The sequence below is a fragment of the Pseudorca crassidens genome, chromosome 5, assembly GCF_039906515.1.
Source record: "Pseudorca crassidens isolate mPseCra1 chromosome 5, mPseCra1.hap1, whole genome shotgun sequence".
Taxonomy (NCBI): Eukaryota; Metazoa; Chordata; class Mammalia; order Artiodactyla; family Delphinidae; genus Pseudorca; species Pseudorca crassidens.
Genome location: NC_090300.1, coordinates 148,087,840 through 148,110,993, shown reverse-complemented (window position 1 = coordinate 148,110,993; position 23,154 = coordinate 148,087,840). Strand labels below are relative to the sequence as shown.

General features: G+C 49.5%; 1 protein-coding gene across 13 annotated transcripts in view; it reads right to left on the bottom strand.

Annotated features, from left to right (window-relative positions):
- The window catches only part of ADARB1 (adenosine deaminase RNA specific B1), a 114,542-nt gene that overhangs the window by 42,323 nt on the left and 49,065 nt on the right, over positions 1-23,154 (bottom strand). For 2 of the 13 annotated variants that reach the window (XM_067739678.1, XM_067739680.1), the window contains one exon: positions 700-1,006. The exons of the other annotated variants lie outside the window; for them this stretch is intronic. The gene's annotated coding sequence lies outside the window, so the exon portion shown is untranslated. The remainder of the gene's footprint in view (positions 1-699; positions 1,007-23,154) is intronic. 13 annotated transcript variants of the gene reach the window in all.

The window sequence follows — 23,154 nt, the reverse complement described above, 5'->3', positions numbered from 1 at the left end:
TGTCAGGAGAAACCACAAGAAATCCTCAAAGAACAATTATTGCAATTATATAATTATTAACAAATTTAAGAGTTTCCTCTTCCTAAATACCTTGGCTGTACTTTGCAGGACTGTACTAACATATGATCTGTAATAAAGAATCCTGTCAAACTGCCACTGAGGAAAAAGATCTGCAAGTTTTGTAGTCACACTTTTTTTATAGAAATTAAATTTATATTATAAATCAGTTAAGAGGCCAATGTATTGCTTTTAAGCAAATGGTGACTAAAATGTGCTGAATCGTACTTATACCTTACACATCTCTCTCATATAACACGTGTGCAAAATAGTTTCCGTGACAATCATTTGTTAATGACATTAACTCTCACTGTATATCTGGTGAACATACAGTTAAATGAGTTAAAAGTTAAATGAGTTTTTATTTAGACTCGTTTATTTAAGAAAGTGTTCCAGACAGTTTTTACAGCATTAACATTTTATATTGATGAATTACTTCAACATAAATTTCTGAAAGTTTATTATATGAAAAGCACAGTACTGGATATTACAAGAACCTAAAATGAATCAGACTGACTCTGCAATTGAGAAATTTAAATAAAAATATTGTCTGGATAGCTGATTGTATTGAGGAATAGCTTTCAGTCATTTTAGGTGTGGAAACAGTGCTTAACTTTTAGTGATGTATACTGAAGTATTCACAGACGAAATGATACCCGGAATTTATTATTATAAGATGATCCCACGTGGTGGGTAGAAGTAGATACGGATGAAACTGAGGGGCCACGGCTGGTGAGCCTGGCGCTGCCTGATGGGCACTCAGGCTCACCACACTGTTCTGTATCGGTGTGTGTTTTAATATGTCCACTAGGGAATAGTTTCAATGAAAGTAATTTCCTTGAGGTCTGGAATGGGCACGAGTGCCAGGCCGCCCCATGCCCTCAGTGAGATGCAGGTGCTCCAAGGGTCCTCTCGGTCACGGTCAGGGCGTGTGATGGTTAAGCTGGTCCTGGAGGAGAGGGGGTGGGACACACCGTGAAGACCATGCACAGGTACAGCACGCGGGAAGCACAGAGGCTGTGTGAGAAAGGCACTCGGAAGGCGCTTCTGAGAAGCTCAGTTATCAGTTCTGGAAGCAACCACTCAAGCTGTCCAGAGCACTCTGTTCTTGCTGGCTGAGAGCTGGCTTCAGAGCAGGCGAAGGGGCTCGTGTGGTGGGAAGACAGAGGGAACGTCCCCCGTTTAGCCCAACTGAAAACCCCGGATGGCACAGACACAGCAAGCACGAGGAGGCTCGGGAGGGCGGAGGGGAGGCGGCAGAACAGCAGGGGACCCGGGGACGGTGTGGCGGTGAGTCCCTTACGTCTTCTTTTTGCATCATTATCCCAGGCTTGGAGTTGAAGAAGCCGGCAGCCTGGAAACACCAATGGGCAGACCAAAACACCCAACGAGAACTGTCTCTCTGGCCAAGGGACCAGGAGAGGACCTCCCAGCAGGACAGGAACCTGACAGACCAAACTGCCCTATTCAGCCAGACCCCAGCCTCCCATCCAGCAAGGACATGGGGTGGGGGAGCCTCGCGTCTCATTCCCTCTGGGCTGTGACGACCCCCTCCCCGCCCCCAGCAATGCAGAGTCAGGGAGAACAGGCGGAGAGCCTGGACTTCCACCCCACCTGGCGGTACCCAGGCGCCTGCCCCCTCCCCACTGCGGGTGTCACAGGAGGCCACCACCCAGCAGTGCCAGTGGAGGCCAGGGAACCTGGACATGCACCCCCGTCCGGCAGCGATGAGGCGGCGTCTCCCCTCCCCAACAGAGGGCTGTAAGAGAAAGCCAGCTGAAGTAGAGGTCCAAGTAAGACTCAGGTTCTTGTAACATAATATGTCCAGGTTTCAATCAAAAATCACTCATCACACTGAGAGCCAGGAAGATCTCAAACCGAATGGAAAAAGACAACTGACGCCGACCCAGAGACATCAGCATTACCTGAGAAAATTTTAAAGCAGCCATCATAAAAACGAAGTGGGAGGAGTCAGTGACTGATCTCAACACTGCCTATGAAGTCCGAGAAATCAAGACAGACAGGCAGACCACGCAGAACGAAACACAGGACCCAGAGACAGGCCCCCACAGAACACCCGCTCATTGTTGACAAGGGTGCACAAGCAACGCAATGAAGGAAGGACAGCCTTGTCAACAGACAGTGCTGGGCAGCCGGGCACCTAGAGCTCACACCCTACACACACATTCACCTGGAATGGACCATGGGCTTATTAAACGTAAAGCATGAAACTACAAGGCGTTTACAAGAATCATAGGAGGACATCCGTGGGATCCAGGACTCGGCAAACAGTGTGCGGATTAGCCACTAAAAGCACAATCCACAAAAGGAAAAAATGATGAACTGGAGCCCCTCGGAATTAAAAACCTCTTGCTCTGCTAAAGACCCTGTTACGAAGATGAGAAGACAAGCTATGGACTGTGAGCAAATATCTGAAAACCACATCACAAACAAAACATACAAGAAACTCAACAATAAAACACACGCACCCGTTAGAAAGAGACATTTCACCAAAGAACGCACACAGATGGATGTTCCCGCGGGAAAGGATGGTCATCCTCATTAGCCACTAGGGAAATGGGACTTAAAGCCACGTGAGATTCCACCACACACCTACGAGAATGGCTAAAATAGTGACAACCCAAGGGCCAGCGAGGATGGGGAGAAACTGGATCACTCACACGCCGCTGGTGGGGATGTAAAATGGTGCGGCCACTCTGGGAACCAGTCCGGTGGTTTCTTAAAACTAAACATGGGCATTTATTCCAGAGAAATGAAGACTTACGTTCACATAGAAAACGTATACAGGAGCGTTGATAGCAACTTTATTCACAACAGCCCCAAACCAGAGACAACCCAGTGCCCTTCAGCAGGTGACACACTGTGGACCGTCCACACCATGGAGCACCATGCGACAATGAGAAGCAACAAACTACTGACACACGCAGTAACCTGGATGGATCTCCAGAGAATCGGGCTGAGCGAAAAAGCCAGTCCCAAAGGTTACATACGTTACAGCCCACGTATACAAAGGTGATCCTTGAGCAACGGGTTTGAACTGCGTGGGTCACTGAGACACAGATTTTTTTTCACTCAGCACGACCTACCCCATTGCATGGCCTGAGGTTGGCGGACTCCAAGGATGAGGATACAGTGGGCCGACTACCAGTTACACGGGTTTCCGACTGCTCCTCGCGTCGGCACTCCAACCCCCGTGCTGTTCAAGGGTCAACTGTGTAACATTCTTGAAACGAGAAAACTGTACAAATGGAGAGCAGAGTAGCGGCTGCGGGTGGGGAGGCACCCCGGCTGTGACAGTGCGCTGTGTAAAGGGAACACCGCTCTCCCCGTGTTGCTTCTTACAGCTACACGTGAATGTACGTTCTCTCAAAATAAAAAGGTCAATTTAAAAGCACGCAGAAGGCACACAATATAGTGGCTGGTGCGCTGAGAGGCTGGCTTCCCTGAAGGTCTGGGACGAGCAGGCCATGCCTGCCGTGACAGTGACAAGGAGTCTGGGCACAGGAGAACCCTGCGCCACCAGAGCTCACCTGGTTTGTAGGACATGCCTCGTTTTCCTGCTCTTTCATATTTAAGTTCTAAAAAAGGACAGGGAAAATGTCTCATGGTAGAAAATAATCAGGCTGTGCACAGTGTGGGTGGGTTCGTGTACATTAAAAGTGGAAGCCAGACACAGATATACAATGGAATATTACTCAGCCATAAAAAGAAACGAAACTGAGCTATTTGTAATGAGGTGGATGGACCTAGAGTCTGTCATACAGAGTGAGGTAAGTCAGAAAGAGAAAGACAAATACCGTATGCTGACACATATATATGGAATTTAAGGGGAAAAAATGTCATGAAGAACCTAGGGGTAAGACAGGAATAAAGACACAGACCTACTAGAGAATGGACTTGAGGATATGGGGAGGGGGAAGGGTGAGCTGTGACAAAGCGAGAGAGAGTGGCACGGACATATATACACTACCAAACGTAAAATAGATAGCTAGTGGGAAGCAGCCGCTTAGCACAGGGAGATCAGCTCGCTGCTTTGTGACCACCTAGAGGGGTGGGATAGGGAGGGTGGGAGGGAGGGATACGCAAGAGGGAAGAGATATGGGAACATATGTATATGTATAACTGATTCACTTTGTTATAAAGCAGAAAATAACACACCATTGTAAAGCAATTATACTCCAATAAAGATGTTAAAAAAAAAAAAGAAGAAAAGTGGAAGGCAGGAATCTCTTGCAGAGCAGAAGCCAGTATTTTCAGCTCCTACAAATGCCAACTCTCGTACCGAAGGTTATAAAACACAGCAAAAGAGCAAATGCAAGCACTTCAGAGCATTCTACGTAACCATTTTCTTTCATTCTGAAACGTACCTCATACGGCCTGGACTACAAACACATAAGAATGAAAACCCCATCCAAAATCCCATATGGAACAAAATTCCAGGAACGGCCAGGTAAAGGAAAGCTTTACTTGACAGCAGTATTCGAATGCCGTCTTCATTTTTCAGGGTCCCGTAAGCATTAAGAAGTAAGCGGAACTGGGGGGGGCAGGGAGGCGTGAAAAGACCATTAAACCTGGCATCGAAAGACCTGGGACTTAAGTTTAACTTGATTCCAGTTATAATTTCAACTTTTCTTTTTTAAAATAGAACTAGAAAAGCTGATCTTATGTGGAAAAATCATCAGGTTTGAATAGTCAAGAAACTCTGAACTAAGGAGCAGTTAGGTGGGGCTGGTCCTCCCAGACTGGAAAGAATGGGGCACCAGCATGCAAAGCATGCCCGCGGCTCATGGACTGTGGAGCAGGGAGACAGACTCAGGACAGAGCAGCTTCCCACACCACTGACCAAAGCGCTTTCTAACACGTGGGCCTGGAAAGGGGTAAACCCCGGAGGAAGAGGAAGCTGGACCCACCAGTGCCACTCGGTCAGTGACTGTTTTGGTTCCCCACGGGTTCCCGTCTGACTTCCAATGACATGACCCGATTGGCAATGCTTTATTTTCTAAGTGGTGGTGGGTAAATGGTCATCTGTTGTTTGATTCCTTACACACTGTAGATGTTCATGTCGTAAGCCAAGGTGTAGATATACATGTAAAATACAACATCCTATCCGCTTCCGACAGCACCCTCATCCTCACTGTGAAAACGTCAACCTGCACACGGTCCTCCCCTTCCCTTGGTGAAAAAAAGGTTTTCTGGAATAAAATACAGAGGACATAACTTATTAATATTCAGGATGCATCAGAACATGAATTCTCTGTTGTGCTGGTGAAAAACGCTATCTTTAGGAATTCACTAAAAATTTATAGATTAAAAAATGTTTAAGACAAGCAGTGACTTGACAAAAATTCCTGGCTATTATTACTGGGTTTTATCCATGTTACTCTCCGAACAGGATGGTTTTGAGAAAAGTTTTACATATTCTTAATGACTGTCAAGGGTTTCAGTTTTAATAGCCATACACTACAAATTTTTAAAGAGCGAAGTGTTAAAATGAAGATTCTTCATGTTAATTCTCTACTATAAATCAAGCAACTTGCTAAAGGCGAGACTAATTTCGCAGCTATAGCAAAAAACTCAATGATGATTTTATTATTTATTTAACAAAGGTAACTGAAGTATAAAATTCTTACATATTTTGAAGAAAAATAACCTGAAATTCAACAACTTAATCGTGCATGTTTAGAGAATGCATTCGTGATTTGTATTTTGCTTCCAATATTTTGCTTTCTAAACAAACTAATATTAAAATATTCAAAACATTCAATTTATAATATTTTACAAAGAAATAGTTTCCTTCCTAGGAAACCATCCAAATAAAAGATGTTCAGTTCTCCTTTAGAGATTCTGTACACACTGAACTAGATACAGCAGACTGTGCACAGCAAATGAGGTTCAAGCATTACTTTTAAAACACATGTTTTTTTCTAGTGAAATGCAACATGGAATAATTAAAATAACCATAGTAATCGACAAAAAAAACTCTTGGAACTAATAAGCAATTATAGAAAGCTTGCAGAATACAAGGCTAATATACAAAAGTCAATTGCTTTCCTACATGCAAGCAATGAACTGGAATTTGACATAAAAAACACAACACCATTTACATTAGTACCCCCCCAAATGAAATACTTAGGTATAAATTTAACAAAATAGGTACAAGATCTATATGAGGAAAAGTGCAAAACTCTGACGAAAGAAATCAAAGAACTAAATAAATGGAGAGAAAATCCATATACATGGATAGAAAGACTCCATAATGCACATGGATAGAAAGACTCCATAATGCTGATTTGGGCTCTTCCCAACTCGATCTACAGATTCAATGCAATCCCAATCAAAATCCCAGCGAGGTATTCTGTGGAAATCAACTAACTGATTCCAGTGTTTATATGAAGAGGCCAAGACCCAGAGCAGCCGACACAATATTGAAGGAGAAGAACAAATTTGGAGGACTGACAGTACCTGACTTCAAGACTTACTATCAAGCTGTGGTCATCAGGACAGTGTGGTATTGGCGAAAGAAGAGCTAAATAGATCAGTGGGGCAGAACAGAGAGACCAGAAGCACAGCCACGTGAATACTGTCAACTGTTCCTTGACAAAGGAGCTAAGGCAATATAACAGGGCAAAGATAGTCTCTTCAACAAATGGTGCTGGAACAACTGGTCACCCACATGCAAAAAAGTGAGTCTAGACACAGATCTTACAAACTACACGAAAATTAACTCAAAATGGATCACAGACCTAAATGTAAAATGTAAAACTCCTAGAAGATACCATAGGAGAAAACCTAGATGACCTTGGGTTTGGCAATGACGTTTTAGATACAACATCATAGGCACAATCAACGAGAAAAAGAATTGCTGAGCTGGACTTTAGTAAAATTAAAAACTTCTGTTCTGCGAAAAACAAGGTCAAGAGAACAAGAAGACGAGCCAGAGACAGGGAGAAAATGTTTGCAAAAGAAATAGCTGATAAAGGACTGTTATCCAAAACATACAAAGAACCCTTAAAACTCAACAATGAGAAGACAACAACTTGATTAGAAAATAGGCCGAAGACCTGAACGGACACCACACCAAAGAAGACACACACGTGGCGGATAAGGCGCTTCACCTCAGCTGTCATCAGGGAAACGAAACTTCAAACAGTCAGGTGCCCCTACACACCTATTAGAACGGTGAAGATCGAGAACACAGACAACAGCAAACGCTGGCAAGACTGCAGAGCAACAGGGACCCTCATCACCGCTGGTGGGAACGCAGATGGGTGGCTGCTTGGGAAGACAGTCTGGCGGTTTCTTACAAAACTAAACAGACTCTTACCATAGGATCCAGCAATCGCCTTCCTTGGTATTTACCTAAAGGAGCTGAAGACTTACGTCCACACAGAAACCTGCCTGTGGGTATTTACAGCAGCTTTATCCACAGCTGACAAAACCTGGAAGCAACCACGCTGTCCTTCAGTAGGTGAACACACAGACTGTGGCCCATCCAGACCGCGGAATAGTGTTCAGAGCTAAAGAGAAGTGAGCTATCAAGTCAAGAAAAGCCATGCAGGAGACTTGAATGCATGTTCCTAAGTGAAAGAAGCCAATCTGAAAAGGCTACAGGCTGTATGATTCCAGCCATATGACGTTCCGGAGAAGGCACAACTGTGGAGACAGTAAAAAGATCAGTGGCCGCCATGGGGTGGGAAGAGGGGAGGGATGCATAGGTGGGGCGCAGACGTCGTTTAGAGCAGTAGGACATTATTGTGAAGATGAATAAACAGAAACTCCACTATTTTTATAACCACACTCTGTCCTTCGAGACGAATGAAGAGAAAGAACACATTTGAAATACGGCCCACGCTTGCTCTGTTCATCACGGCCTAATTAAAAGCCGTTTATCTGAAAATTATACTTTATTTTCTGGGATGAAAGGGAAAAAAGAGAATACTGTGAGCTGTACTTTCAATATGAACACTAGTAATTACGCTAAGAATAGGCGCTGTTAAGATTTGATCCAATTCCCACAGTATTTCAAGTACATTCCACAAATCTAACTCCACACATTTTCTTTAGAATCTCAACTGTCAAACTCGGGTGACCCAGCCCATCCCTGGAACACACCCCCAGCTGAAGGAGCTCCTTCCCAGGGAGCACGGCCCCCACTTGTGCTGGGAAGCCCATCTGTACAAGTGCAATGAAACGTACCCACACATCTGGCACAAGAGATTCTGGGAGCCCTGGGCCTTCCATCCATAACTGCTGTCCACCAGGGGTCAGCAACTTCCCTCACTTGCGCCCTCTCCTGGCAGACACAGTGTCTCCCACTCTTGCCAGAGATTGGTTAAGATCCCTTCCTTCCTAATATACACAGCACAGCAGCAGTGCATCCCAGAAATCCCCCTCCTCACCCACCAAATGGTGCTTCAGGTGGCCCATTCCAGAGTGAACTCCAGGCCTGAAAGCTGAAGCTACCCCTCTGCCACTGCCATCCTGTCACCCACACCTGTCCCATGGGTGCCCAAACCCCTGGTGCTGGCACGCAGAAGGCTCTAATGGCTACTTGTTGCATGAATGGATGGATGGATGAATGGGTGGGTGGATGAGTGGGTGGATTGGATGAATGAGTGAATGGGTGGGTGAATGAATGGATGAATAGATGGGTGGATGAATGGATGGGTGGGTGGATGAACAGATGAATGGGTGGATTGGTGAATGGCTGGGGGATGGGTGGGTGGGTGGATGAACAGATGGATGGGTGGGTGGGTGAATGGCTAGGGGGATGGATGGGTGGGTGGGTAGATAGGTGGGTGGATGAACAGATGGATGGGTGGGTGGGCGAATGGCTAGGGGGATGGATGGGTGGGTGGGTAGATAGGTGGGTGGATGAACAGATGGATGGGTGGGTGGGCGAATGGCTAGGTGGGTGGGTGGGTGGGAGTGTGGACGAATGCCGCCCCGCCCTAGGCCCCCAGCCGCCACAGCGCTCTGCCCCTCACCAAGAGGCGTCTCTCAGCGAGGTGGAGGCCTGGCATGGCAGCTGCCTGCTCCCTCAGGTGTGTCTGCATCTCCGCGAGGGCACAGGGTGTCCGTGCCCCGTCCTCCAGCACTATCGGAGGTGGCTCACCTCTACAGGTCCAGGCCTCTATTTCTGTAAAAGGTCCCCACCCCCCATTCACTTCTCCATCCTGGAAACGTGGGGGAGCCCAGCTGGACTGCAGCACATGCACAGTGACAGTGGCCGTCACAGGTTGTGCATGTGACTGGGCACAGACAAGGGTGCTGTCACATTCAGGACAAAGTACTCACTGAGAAAGCCCTTAATCGCAAAATACAGGAGGACATTCATAAAGTGGGGGGCAGGGGGGTGAAGGAGCCTTCTGGGTTCTCCATCCCGCCCCTCCCACTGTCCCGCAACTCCGCAGCAGTGCCGTGAGTGGAGAGAAGGCGACAGCGTCTGCACTGGTCGGGCCCAGGGAGGGCTGGTCTAACAGTCCCCGGGAGTGTGACCTGGGCTCCAGACCCACCTTGGGCCTCAGGGGGCAGCACCTACCAAGACAGCAGTGTCTGCTGTCTGGGGGTCCCGGTCAGTATTAAAATTGCACATTGCTCTCTTCTAACCGTAATTTTCTGACGACGAAGCTAAGCCACGTGCCTCTCACCCAGAGTAAACAGCCAATACCCTGCCTCGCGGGAGGGAGTGACCCTTCCACAGGAGCAGCGAAGAATCACTGCAATCGCATTGCTACCGAAACCAAGGAACCTGCCGCTACACCGTGCTGACACGTAACTCCATTCCAAAAGGCACACGTCGTACCAGTCTTTACACAGGATTTGGGGCACTTTAAAATTATACAATACTAAGAGACTACATTTCACATCTTGTAAAACTGTCCCAATTTGGTATAGATGGGATGGCCAGCTCTAACAATACTCATAACTTTTAAAGGCATTATTATTAGTTTCAAATATAGGGCATGTTATAAATAGGAACGTGTATTAACACATACCTAATGCTGTTTAGCAGTGTTCACACGAATCTACAGACACAGGAACGTCCCGTGAACACGGGGCTGCATTGCTACATCTCGTAGCAGCTAATTTCTCAAGATGTTGGTCTGAAACCGCAACATACTTGGGAATGATTTTCCTACTGAAGAATAAGATTCTAGAATATGTGAAGACATTTAGAATTTGTATACAGTGGGACTAATACACACCATGTGAATTACGATAAGTTCCGAAAGAATGATGACAGAATCGTTCGTACACTTCTCAAAATTTTCCCGAATTTATGTGTAGTGATGAGAAGCCATGGAGGAAAAACAGTGGCGAGTCTAAATTTAGCGTATTTGGATGAAAATTTCTTGCAGTTTTGGCTTTTGCCTTTGTCTTAATTTCCTACCGCTTGTCTTAATGCCACCTTGCTCTTTCATGCCTGACTGAGGAGAGCAAACACACCGACGCTGTAACCAGGTGCAGGTCGGGAGCAGCAGGGATGCGCCGAGAAGGCTACGCCCGCGTGCCCTGGGGACAGCGCCTCTGTCCTGGACACACATGGTGGGCATGGGGCCCACAGAGGTCACACATCACAAGGCCCCGCCGCTCCTAGACACAGAGCTCCATGAGGACCAGCGTCTGTGTTACAGTGAGCAACGTGCTCTTATCACAGATTGCTGACTCCAGAATGAATTTCTTCTTCCTCTTCTTGGGAAGCCACACTAAAGAACCGTTGCTCATTTTCTTTCCTGGAGAGATGACTGTCTCCTGTCGCAGCAGACCCCAAAGATGCGGTGCTGGAGAAAGACCCCGTTCCAGCCCTGTCAGCTGCTGGGTAACGAGGGGCACCCGGAAAGCAACCGGCTATCGCCTCAGCAGGAGCATTTCTGCACCTCAGACATTTTCTGTTGGTTAACGCACAGTACGTGGAGACAGCAAACTCTCAACACCTCCTAAAGCGACAATTCGCCCCGAAGCTAGTAGTTTGTGATTTCTATAGTCACAGGCAACTTTTAAATCTGGTGTTAAGAAAAAACTATTGATCTTAACACATCAAGTTGAATTAAAGACTGAAATTATCTGGAGTGTTGAACAGAAGGAATTTGCTCTCCATGTCTTTAAAAGGAAAACACTGTTAAGAAAAAAATATTGATCTTAACACATCAAGTTGAATTAAAGACTGAAATTATCTGGAGTGTTGAACGGAAGGAATTTGCTCTCCATGTCTTTAAAAGGAAAACACTGTAACAGCGGCAGCCAGACTTACCACAGCATGAAGAGTAGTTTTGACGTTAGAAAAGTCAGTCAGTAAGGAAGAGTGGCAGCAAAGGAGAAATTACAAAGCATCTGTCTCTAGAGGGAAAATCTCCTGGGACTCAAAGCCACACACTTCAAAGATTTCATAAATGTCTTCCTAAAAAATACATTAAACCTTGACGCTAACGTGATTTCTAGACATGTTTAGAGACATGTTTTTAAAATCTACCTCTGTGAGTCCCTAGCTAAAACTCTACGAAATGCCAACAGAAGAAAAGAGAGGCACTCTAGAGGGAAAGCAGAAGCAAACAACCTAAGTGCCCATCATCGGATGAATGGATAAAGGAGATGTGGCACATGTATACAATGGAATATTACTCAGCCATAAAAAGAAACGAAATTGAGTTATTTGTAGTGAGGTGGATGGACCTAGAGTCTGTCATACAGAGTGAAGTGAGTCAGAAAGAGAAAGACAAATACCGTATGCTAACACATATATATGGAATTTAAGAAAAAAAAATGTCATGAAGAACCTAGGGGTGAAACAGGAATAAAGACACAGACCTACTAGAGAATGGACGTGAGGATATGGGGAGGGGGAAGGGTGAGCTGTGACAAAGCGAGAGAGAGGCACGGACATAGATACACTACCAAACGTAAGGTAGATAGCTAGTGGGAAGCAGCCGCATAGCACAGGGAGATCAGCTCGCTGCTTTGTGACCACCTGGAGGGGTGGGATAGGGAGGGTGGGAGGGAGGGAGACGCAAGAGGGAAGAGATATGGGAACACATGTATATGTATAACTGATTCGCTTTGTTATAAAGCAGAAACTAACACACCACTGTAAAGCAATTATACTCCAATAAAGATGTAAAAAAAAAAAAAAAAAAAGAAGTAGTAACCGGCATCAACAAGATAAACTCACAGGCAGGTCAGAACACGGTCCCACACCGCACGGCGTTGGAAGCCCAGTATTTGCACTTCAGGATGAAAGACAAAGGAGTTACCTTTCCTCTCAGAGCGTCTCTTGCGCCTCCTTTCACACCGGCGGACACTGAGGACAGTCCCCATGGCCAGCGTCCCCGCGATGAGCGGGGCCAGCCCTGGCCAGCCCGGCCCCGTCCCAGCCCCCGGCCACTGGGGCGGGCGCTCAGCCAGGCATCGAGCCGCGCGGCCGCGACGGCCCTTGTGGGCACGTGGGAGGGCGGCTCCTCCCCCGCCCCAGGCTCACTCTTCAAAGCGCAGGTGGAGGGGCCCTCAGCCCTTCAGAGTGGGCAGGGACATGACTCCGGGGGCGGGGTGTGTGTGTGTGTGACACCATCTCCCCATCAGACAGAGTCCTGCCTAAGAAACCCCAACGTCTCCAGAATATACACAGTTCCTCAAATGATGAAGTAGAACCACCAAGAGTCCAGTTCACAAAATAACACCCCCCGAAGTAACGCTCCCACGCAGCACTGCTCAGGGGCCCAGGACCCCGCGGCTCGGGGACGCCGCTGGCCCCACCTGCACGTGGGCACCTGGTGCCAGGCAGGCACGACGCTCCCCTTCCCACCCAGCCTGGCTCGCTGGGGGGTGCAGAGCAGGGCACACACACACACGCATACACACACACACACGCGTGCGCGCACATGCACGCACACACACAGACAGACGCACGCACACACATCTCAGGGCGCGGGACCCACACTTGGACTGGCCCAGCACAGCCCTCAGCCCCCCTCGTCCAGACACACTGTGTAGATGCTCTCCCACATCTTGGGGTCTCTGTCCTTGGAACAAAAGGCAACTGCATCCGAGAGCCCTGAGGTCGGGGGTGTCTTGCGGGGGAGTCAGTGTGCAGGGAGGATGTGAGTAGCAGAGCCCTTCAGCAAAAGAAAAGTTAATCGACGCGTCAAAATCTTTCTCTCCACACAACTGCCCGTGTCTTGCACACAAAGCATTCCTTTCCTGGTAATGCCAGCATCGCTTTTCCAACTTATTATTCCAAAGGTGCACACGAATTAACGCCGGCTTCACCACGACTGCACGTGGCGCCTGAGCCATGTTTTGTCACATCGAGCAGCTCCTATGACTCTTAGATTTGTGTGTGCCCGTCCGACGTGCTCCACAGAAGACGTGGCCCCGCAGAACCCCTTCCCCAGGGCTCCAGGCAGTGGGCACTGGTGGGACAGAGCCCACCGCTCGCCCTGGGGAGGGACCAGAGTGCAACCCTGAGAGCACGCCCTCCGACCCCGTCCCCAGCTGCAGGTGCAGCTCAGCTCCTAGCGGCAGTCGTTCTAACTCTGCTTCCCTGGGTTCTGTACAGTAGCTGTCTGTGTGGCACCCATACATCACACTGCAAATTAGTTTAACTATATTTTCTCTTTGTTGATGCTCTGGCATTTGGGGGCCTTGCAGACCCTGGGAAGGAGAGACTGCCCCTCCCAGATGAGCTGATTTGCAGAGACAACAGAGGGCTCGGCCAGGAGCAACGCAAGCCACAGCCCACACTGAGATCTAACCTCCCGCCAGGCCCCTGCTGCCCCGCCCCTGCCCCAGATCACTCGGGCAGGGACCAGGCAACCAGAAACCACCGCTACAGCCCACAGCCTGCCAGGGTCACTCAAACTGGCCAATCCTAAGTGGTTTACTCTGCCCTGCCTTGCTGTTCTCATGGAAACCCCCAAAGGCCTCCTCACTCCCTCCTCCCTCCTGTGACCCAAACGGGTGTCCGTGTCCTGCGGGGTGGGCCACGTGGCCCGGCGTCTCCGCGACACCTGCGGCACCCACTCACGACTACCCCGCGGGTGCAGGAGGGACAGCAGCACGGTTCTCAAGACGCCTGGTTTGACAACATCGAGTCTGTTTAGGTTCCTTTTAACTAAAGAGCACCGAATAGTCTATGAAACACAAGGACAAGCTGGCTTCCTACTATCGCATCGTACAGCCCAATTTCACATCCGCTCTACATTCGTATAAAGACTCAGGTAAACGTGGCAGTTACGTGCATACAGCCTTCACTTCATAAAGGGATCATTTGTTTTTTCTCATCAGATGACACGGCCGAATGCACAGCTAATCTTCCTCACCTAATAAATGCCGTGTTTTCCGCTTTCTTGACCATCAGAGTGAGTCAGAACCCACCGGGACGACAAGGCAAGTGGCGCCCTGGTGCAGCGCCTGTGGCCGTGGATGGGGGGGGCCTGACGGAGCACCGCCTTTCTCAGCGCGTCTTATCTTACAGCCATTCCACGAGAAGTTCCCACAGGTGAAATAACATCCTCTCTCTGCATCTATCGTGTTCTTCTTTTTTCTTCCCATTTCTTTCTGCTACCTTCAGGATTACTTGAGAGGAGCATAAAAATAGAATACCTGTATTCGTGGGAACCAAGAAATTCACAGCAGAATGACGATGATTTGCTGCGTCAGATATGGTTTCTAGAACCACTAAATTGACAGTTAGTAATCTAAAAGAACACTTTAAAGCTTTTTCCAACTTTAAAGGTACACCGATTTCGGACTTCAGCTGTCACATCTATGCAAGTTAATAACTACTGAATTCCAGGAGAATGTCAGAAACAGTTGTACACCATTTAGCATCTGACATTCCTGGTACCTAATTAATTTTATTTATCTATGTCCTAGAGTAAAGACGCCAACATTTAATGTTCCTGGACTATTAATTTAGGATAAGACCCTTGAAAACTGTTTTTCTACTCTTTCAAGAAGGAAACAAGGAGTTTATTCCATCAGAATTCTACAGTCTCTAAATGAGTCAGTTCTTCATTAGTTATTCACATATAATCCACACACAGGAAACTGTAATGGTACTTGATTTAACACCATGGTGCCTCCGAAAGATCTCTTAATAAGAAACACAGCAAACATTCACTCACTCATCCAACTGGGAGCAAGCACCCACTATGGGCCGGGACCATCCTCGGGGCCAGGGCTCTGTCGGTGAACAGAGGACGTTCACAGGCTCGCGTGGGGCTCACGTCCAACAGGAAAAGAAACCCAGTCAGCAGTGAGCGTCACAGCAGTTAAAGGACGGGCGTGGCAGAGGACAGTGCCGCGGCTCCAGGGAGACGGTAACGAAGCCGAGCGTAAGGCGCTGAGGAGGCTGACGCGAGGCCCCGGGGAAGAGCGTCCCAAGAAGACAGAGGGCGAAGATGCCAAGGCAGAGCCCAGCGTGGCCCAGGAACAGCCAGGAGGCCAGAAGTGCTGGAGGGTCAGCTCACTCTGCCCGTGAGTTTTCATGGGGCCTGGCCTCTGGCCTCTGGGGAAGGACAGGTGTGGGGCAGGGCTGACGCGGGGAGACAGGTTAGGAGACCACTGTAAACAGATCCAATGGTCAGAGCCTGATGGCCGTGGACAAGGTAAGATATAACCAGACTCGATGCACCCTAGTGGCACAGTAGGCAGGTTCTCCTGAAAGCTTGGATCTGGGGCAGAAGGGAAAGAACAGCCCCGGCTTTTGGCCTGAGAGCCCGGAAGGACAGAGCTGCTGAGATTGGAGGCCTGTGGATGGGCGGGGGAGGGGGGGCACCAGGAGGTCAATCTGATGTCCCAAGTTGGAGATGAGGTGATTCCCCAGAAGATGCTGGGGGACCCGGGGTCTGAGCCTAGAGAGCAGGAGAAAGGTCTGGGCTGGAGACTCAGGTGTGGGACTCGCCTGCACAGAGGTTAGAGTGGGTGAGTCCTGAGTATTGAGTGTGGACAGAGCTGGGAAAGGCACTGCAGCTGGGCACTCGGGGGAGGGAACAGCCACTGAGGCGGCATGCACAGGACGAGTGTACTGAGTGACCATCGCCCGCTGGTCACTCCAGTTAAATGTCACCAAATCTTAGCAAAGGAGACTCTGCAATGACCGCACAAGGGGCGGCCTGGACACAACCCCCACTTGTTTCACAACCAGCAGGGATGCCATTCAAGCGTTTTTGTGCAGTGTGAAACCTGCACGGCCGTACAGCATGGCCATGGTTACAGCACAGGGGTCATCAGCACAAAGCCCGGAGCAGGTCTCCCTGCTGAAGCCCTGCTCTACCTCCTTCTAGCCTGGGGCCACGGCAAGTTCTCACCCTCTCGGCTCCGAGGTGACAGCGATGGTTGCCCCCAGGCTTGCTGGGGGGACCAAGTGAGGACAGTGTGCAGGCCACAGTAGGGCCACCTTGGCTTCAGCTGCTGCTGTATCACCAGGACCTCCACCTTCTGAAGAGAAGCAGCCAGCTGGAGAGGCTAGGTGATCTGTCCAAGGTCACAACTGGGCAGGCGGCAGGGCACTGTTCCGAACCCAGGACACTCCCCGCTCGGGACCCAAGCTCTTCACCCTCCACAAGGCCACCATCACAGCAAAAGCACGGCCACTCAAGTTTACTTTTTTAATCTGTTAAGATTTCTCACAATATCAGGTCAAAGTAACACGCTCGCATTTCTTCAACTAAGCACATTTCTACTTTCTACGGCAAGACAGTTCCGAGCACATTAGGGTGAGCGTAGTTTGCAGGGCGCCTGCAAGTTTCCTCCACTCAATTAAGATCACGAACCAAAGTAAGCTTTTTCCATTTTCTTTTGAAGTGACTTCACCAAGGAACTTTGGATTGAAATAAAAATTTACATTGATCAGGTAAGTACAGCAGGTGTTGGATTTGAAAAAAAGCGGGGGGGAGACACTTGAATTGAAGGCCCTAAAATTAGTTCCAGTAGCCTAAGGTCACCCAAAACAAGGGAGAGCCACGCAGACAGCTCAGGCGGCCCACGGAGGCTTAAGGTGACCCACAGATGGCTCAGGTGGCCCACGAATGGCTGGGGTGACCCACGGATGACAAAATAGCCCCAGATGGCTTAGGTGGCCCATGGAGCAATGCCGGCAGCAGAGGCCATCTCAAATCTGAGAGGCCTGGGCTGCGCACAGAGAGCTCGGATTCCTAGTTACAGACTGAAGGAAAGTTTGAAACAAATAGTGTCATCAAGTCTGAACGTAAATTTGAAACTGAACTGGGTATGCAATTGATAGCCATGGTTTAGACAGGTATTTCTTTAAAGACTATTTTTGAACCAAACTTTAAAAACAATGTTTTCTGTTACTGATTATTGAAAACAAATGAGAACATATACTTTTTGAAGTATCAAGTAAATCTGGCTGGGCCTTCAAAGAAGACAGTGATTTTGCTCAGTCTAGAGCAGAAAAACCTCTGACCCAGGGAACCTACGTATACTTGATCCTAGGGTTGGTTTTGTTTTTTTTTTAACCGGGTATGTGTACATGAAAGAACCAACATAAACGTGCCGACGTAGAAGCAATGTACAAAGGACAAAAATGGACAGATCTGACTAAAAACTCGAACAAGACTGCATGGAAGAGAAAAACCTTAAAAAGAGATCAGAGGCATCTCAGCCTGGATCTGCAGGGTGGAGAGCCAAAGGCACAGAACTCGTGCGTCTAAGGACCAGACACACGACCAGGGAACACACCAGAGCTGAGAGAAGAGAACGCCCCAGAAATGAAGGTCTGAATCTGCCACCAAACGGACACCACGTGCACGAGAAGGTGATAAAAAGCAACGAAAACTCACATTTTTCTCAGCAATATCACTGAAACTCATGACTAGAGAATTCAAAGGAAGTCTAGCCCAGAGCAAACTGGTTACTGAGGCGATGAAGCCGGGCCGGAGGGCGGCGACGGGATATCCCCCAGTCTGAGAGGGGAGTACGATCCCAGCTCGGGTCCCATCAAGCTGGTCAACTACGAAGGTGGGGGGCCCACAAAATCCCGAGTCCCGGTGCAGGGCAGCGCCCAGGCCTCACCTCCGCAGACCCGAGGGCACAGGGGCTGGAGGATACACCCCCACCCCAGGTCTGTGTCCCCAAACTGCTGGGAGGCTCCCAGGAGAGGTGGGTGCTATCCTGGGCAGACGCTCAGAGGGACGTGTGGGGGCAGGTCCCTCACTCTACCCGGGCCCCAGAGAACCCCGCTGGCCAAAGTCTACCTTCACTCGAGAAGTCTAGCTCTCTGGGACGCCGTGGACAGAGTCTGAGCCCGGGCTTTCAGCCCCTGGATTCCATCACTGATCCCGGCCGCTGCCTGGCCAGACCCACCCCCTGCCCCGGGACCCCGTCCCAGCACACACTGCTGCGCAGTCAGCCTGGGGAGAGCAAGTGGCGGCAGGGGCAGGACACTAGAGTGGGCGTGTGGGCCAACATGGCCGTAGGGACGAGCAGCTGCAAGACAAGGGCTCACGGGAGAGAAATTTTAAACCTTAAACATTCACATTATTTCTTCACTTTATGCTGGCAACTCTTCACTAAAGATCAAACACACATACACAAACTTGGGTGAATTTAGTCTTATTAAAATTAGCCATCTGTCACCACACATTCAGAACTTGATAGTACAGACTATTTGGGGTTTTGTTGCTTTTGTATTTTATCTTAATTATAAAACCTATTTGAAATATTAAGCTAAAATAATGAAACTATAAAATTATATTACACATAAATAAGCAAAGCAATAATTTTTTTAAAGACTGGAACAGATGTATGAAACTGTGCTTTCCAATTCCATACCAGGAGCTCAACTTATTAGAATTAAGTTTATAAATTATTTGATAAAATTTAATTTACAAATCAGGTCACTCACTGAACTTAAACCAGCTCTAAGTATTCCATACCACTGCCTCACGGGTCCTTTAAAATGGCTAAAGCAAAGCCAGTGAACAGAAACTTTTCTGCAGGAAGTTGCTACCTGGGCTCGGGGTAGGAACGCAGGACAACCGTGCTCAGGATGTGAGACAGGCTTTTTCTTGCCGTCTCAGCGTGACCTCACAGCGCGACCTACCCCCGTCCGCCCGGGGCTCGCGGCACGCTTGACGTGTGGGCGCCCCGTGGCCTGCCCTCACCCCTCACCGCTGCGTCCTGGTGTCCTGTCCAAAGTAGGCAATGACACAGAACGCCAAAGCCGGACAGGGCCACTCTGTGGTCAGGATGGATCAGGACACCTGAGTGGGCAAGAGGGAACCTTTGGGACGAAGGACACGGGGGTGGTGCTGTGCTAACTGAGCACACTGTCAGAGCACATCTAACTGAACACATACAAAGGGTGGTTTTTACTGCATGTAAACTATACCTCAATAAAAGCAACTTTAAAAAATCGCAGGAAAAAAAACACAAATAGTAGGAGAAAGTCATAGTCTCAATTTGAAATAAAATGGAAAATACATAGATTTCAAGAAGAAGGAATGAATGGATTCCAAACACAGAATGAATCAGCTGGAAAAGACTAGAACGCACACGGGTCTCTCAACAGGACTGCAGAGGAAGGCTTACAGCGGCTCTTGCTGCCGCCGGCTGACTCCTGAGGAGACCGGAGCGGGGAAGCAAGCAAACTGCCCCACACTCAGGCTGCAGCCGCCTCTAACCACCCCGCCCTACCACCCCAGGCAATGCAAGAATGCAGGAAAAAGACGGCACTGAGCAAAAAAGACACGACCCAACTATAAAGCAGGTTCAAACGTGGCACAACTTTCGGCAATTAGTGTAGTGTCCTAAAAGAGAAATCACTTAAAAATCTTCCTCTGCACGCAGAAGTGTGACGGAGGAGGAACTATCACCTGCATCTTACCTGGCTCTGTAGTGAACACCGTCTGCTAATCATAATAACATAAATGCCATGTACGGATTTGAAACTGAGTGAACCATGGTTACAAAACAGAAAATAAAATTTTCTACTTTGGTAACATTAAGAAACCCAGAACACCAGACCTGACAGAAGCTGAACAGCGGAGAGTGAGGAGGAGGTGACGGGCAGGGTAGGGTAAGTGGCCAGGTCCACCTGACACGTGGGGAGCCAGGAGACGTCCAAGGTCCAAGAAACTGGCTAAGAATCCGCAGTTCCTAAGACAACCAGCAGGGAACGTGGCTGCCAACCTGGCCGGCTGACCCAGTGCTCCTCCCCAAGCCCCCTTTCTCCTGCCCCCTCTCGCAGAGATGTTACAGGAGTTAAATACTGGCTTTCTCAGTCTCCTTTGTGACTACAGCTGGCCACACGACATTGTTCTGGCCAACGAGATATAAATGAAAATATGCAGAGGCTTCTGGAATGCCCCTGATGAAAACGACAGAAATGGGCTGCACTGCTTGCTCCTTCCTTCCCAGTTGTTATTGCCTTGAACACAGATGTGATGGCCGGAGCTGCAGCAGCCACACTGCAGACATGAATGGTTAGGAGAACTGCAGAGACACCGAACCAGACTCCTGACGGTCGTGCTCTGAGCCAGCTCTAGCAAAAACCTACCTTTGCTTTACTTATGAAATAAGTAAATGAATAAACCCCCAGGTGTTTAAGATACCACAGGTCATGTTTTCTGTCACTTTCAGCCAAAAGCACTCCTAAATGACACGGGAAAAGAAGGGAAGGCAGAAGTGTAAGTGAGCTAAATCCTCCCGTATCTAAACTGAAAGTCAACAGATACTGTCCAAAATTAACAAATCAAATAGCTGCACGTGTATTATTAAGAAACAGGAAGCACGGCAGTGACTGCCATCCGCACCAACAGCAGAGCACCCGCCCAGCCAGCCCTGGAGAACGACCTTTTCAGCCCTCCTGCCATTGGTCACGGCCACGTGACGACAGCTCTACCCACCGGGATGGAAACAGAAGCATCACGAGGCAGCTTCTGGGAACCTCTCCAAGAGACAGCACACAGGTGCCCTATATCATACCCCCTCCAGCACCTGCCCCAGCTATGGGTGGTTCACACACAGCAGACCGAACACCAGGACAGACGGACACCAGGACAGACGGTCTGGGCCTGGACGGGCGCTGCTGCTTCACCTTCCTCCTGGTGAAGCTCCTCACGCGGCGCCTCTGTCCCCGCAGCCAGTCCTCACACTGGCCAATCCAGAAACACAGGTATCTACAACTCTTTAGAACAATCAGGGCTGCCTCTGGGGAGGGCGAGGACCGCGGACCGCTGCTTTCCACCAAAAGCCTTTTTAAATTACGTGACTTGTCTGACTTCAGAAGACATCGCTGGTAAAAACTGAAAAACAGAACCCAAGCAGGCCTGGTCTCCTCTCCCGCACCCCCACGTGCCTCCGCCCAGCCGGCCTCGGCCCTGCCCCTGCATGCCCGCACCCACCACAGTCGCAGCCCCTCTTGGGCCCACCAGGCTGCTGGGGTCCTCTCCTGCCCCTTCCCCCCGCCCCCTGCCCCCCTCCCCATGCCATCTGCCTGGAAAATACACACCTTTCAAGACTCCTCCCGCCTCCACGAAGGCTGCGGCCCCTACCGCAGGGGGGAGAACAAGCCACCTGCCTCTGGCCCCTACTTCTGTCACAGCAGCAGTAGACACACCACTGTCGTCACCTGCTCACTTCCCTTCCCCCCAGCCATGTCCCCGCCCCAGTGCCCGCCTGGGCAGCGCTGCAGAGGCCTGAGTTCCACCATGATCCAAGAGACCCACCCCTTCCTCTAAGCAGCTCTGGGCTTTGTTCTTCCAGAACGGGCCCCACGGAGCTCTCATCACCGCTGCCAGCTGCTGCCCCACAAACTTGAGGGAGTGATGGAGAGACCACATCGAATGCCCTAGCCCACGTCCAAAACGTCATCCGTAGACCGTAAGACCAGCAAGGGCCCGCAGCATCCTGGTAATAAGGCGGTCAGGAGACAGCCTTCCAGAATTCTCCATCTGCACAGGAGGGGCAGGGGTTCTCTGATAAATTCAGCATTTCGAATTTTACAGAGGGGTGACTACACAACGCATCTGTCCACAAGAGGGCACTGCTGTATTTCTACAAGTCCCTCCACGAGGAAACAAGGAAAGCATACCAGATTTTTCCTGTATCTGTTTCTTTTTACACATTAGTCTTAAGTATCTGGAGCCATTATTTGGTATTTAGTCATGACCAGAGCACAAAACGGCTACAAGAAAGTCAGCAAGCAGCTACTAAGAGCAGCAGATACCACTCTGCACCCAACACTGCAAAGGCAATTGAAGTTTTATTCACTAGAGTCAGACTTTTGAGGTTAACTGTGCACCATTTTGCTTGCAGCCACCCTCAGGCAGGGGTGTGGAGAGAAGGCGTGTCAGGGTCCCTCCTGGGTCCTTTCTGCGACACCACCCCCTGGGAGAGGTCCCTACCCCTGCCCTGAGGGTCCCCCTCACGGCCGACGCTGCCTGGAGCGACAATGACTCTTCTCCGTTCCCACCAGCATCAGCGGGTGATGTCCGGCCCGTCCCACCCTGGTCCCGAGGGCCTCGGTCAGTGCCTGCCCACAGATGCAAGGCACCTATCTGCTGGGTGAATGAAAGAGTGGGGGACGCAATACACATCTTTCTTGAACACTGCAGCAGACCCGTGACCTCACAACCAGGGGCGCATCTTCCTGGACGCGCTTTGTGGAGCTGACGCTGATGAGTCAGTCCAGATGACACAAGGACACTTTCTCAGTGGCAGTGACTCATGCCAGAAACTCACTGAGAATCACTCTTCGTTCTCAGCCAAATTTTGTTTTATTTCACTGACCTTCAGGAACGTTTATAAACTGAAGTGTCATCTGTGTTAAATAGGTTATGTTAGCCAGTAAATCACATTAAAGGGGAAAAATGTCAAGTATTTGCCCCCATGTAAGGAGTCCGCCCCCTGCATAAGCGCTGGGTGTCCCTGCAGCGATGCCTCTCCCCACCTCGGGCACTAGGAGCCCTGGAGTCGCCTGCACTCGCGGGGGCCCACGCCTCACGCCGCGGGGGGCTCCTCCCCGGCCCACAGCTGCTCCAGCCTTCAGGACACCCTGCAGGCCTGTGAGGACCTCGACGCCACCCTGTCCCCGACAGCCCCTCCCTGCCACAT